General features: G+C 44.7%; 1 non-coding gene across 1 annotated transcript; it reads right to left on the bottom strand.

Annotated features, from left to right (window-relative positions):
• Positions 1-522: 522 nt before the first annotated feature.
• On the bottom strand, positions 523-595 carry TRNAA-AGC (transfer RNA alanine (anticodon AGC)). Its single transcript has one exon. It is a non-coding gene; the product is annotated as a tRNA-Ala (tRNA).
• Positions 596-950: the final 355 nt, after the last annotated feature.

Here is a 950-nt window from a genome sequence, read left to right as displayed (position 1 = left end):
TGGCATCCCAGAGACTGTGGACCATGTATTATTGGTGTGCCCAGAGTATGCGAACGAAAGAAATGTGCTAGCTGCTTCCTTGAAGCATTTAGACAAGAGGCTTCTGTCGGAGGAACTGCTGCTGGGCGCTTGGCAGGACAAAGGGAAGGGCATCCAGGCGGTGCGCGCTCTTTGCCGTTATTTGAGCGCCAGCGGACTTGATTCACGTTTGTAAAGCAAGCTGCTGTGTCTGTATATATATTTCATATACCTTCTCCCACATCGTCACCCATCATGACTTTCTTTCTTCTCTCCTTCCCCTTCTCCAGTGCAGAGTAGCAGGCCGGATTTGAATTATTCGGGCCAACCTCTCTGCCTTTTCCTATCAATAAATCCATCTATCTATAAATCAGCACATGAAATAAAATACACAACGCCTTTTCTCTTTTTAATGGTTGTAGAACACATCAGTATACTGTGAATTCGTAAGTCTTGGGATGACGGGAACACATTTTTGCCAGATGATGATGAAAAAAATATCCGTGGAGGTGCTGGGTATCGATCCCAGTACCTCTCGCATGCTAAGCGAGCGCTCTACCATCTGAGCTACACCCCCACACAATCACAGCAGGGTAACAAAACCACGCCAAGAGCGGGAAGCAGAGGAAAAAAAATCTAGGTCGAATGACACCAACGGAAGAATCTCGGATAAACTGGTTCCGACCGGAATCTTCAGTAGCGCTCAAACACAATTCTATGTATGTTTATTCTTTCGCTTGGAATTGATGAGAATCAGACTGAAAGTCGTGTCCCGTAGGAAAAAGGCCCAGTAAAAAAAAGGTAGGTTAGATTGTTACCAAAAAAAAGCGAATATACAAAAACGAGCCGGCAGGCACCCACTATAATGTTGTTCAATTCAAAGCTCTTCAATATTACCAGTTGCGAAAGTTCCCATAGGGCTCATGTATAAA

Source organism: Amblyomma maculatum, chromosome 11, assembly GCF_055883805.1.
Source record: "Amblyomma maculatum isolate TAMU_Amacu chromosome 11, ASM5588380v1, whole genome shotgun sequence".
Lineage (NCBI taxonomy): Eukaryota > Metazoa > Arthropoda > Arachnida > Ixodida > Ixodidae > Amblyomma > Amblyomma maculatum.
Note: the sequence above shows the minus strand (reverse complement) of the source record. Positions and strands in the feature narration are given on the sequence as shown.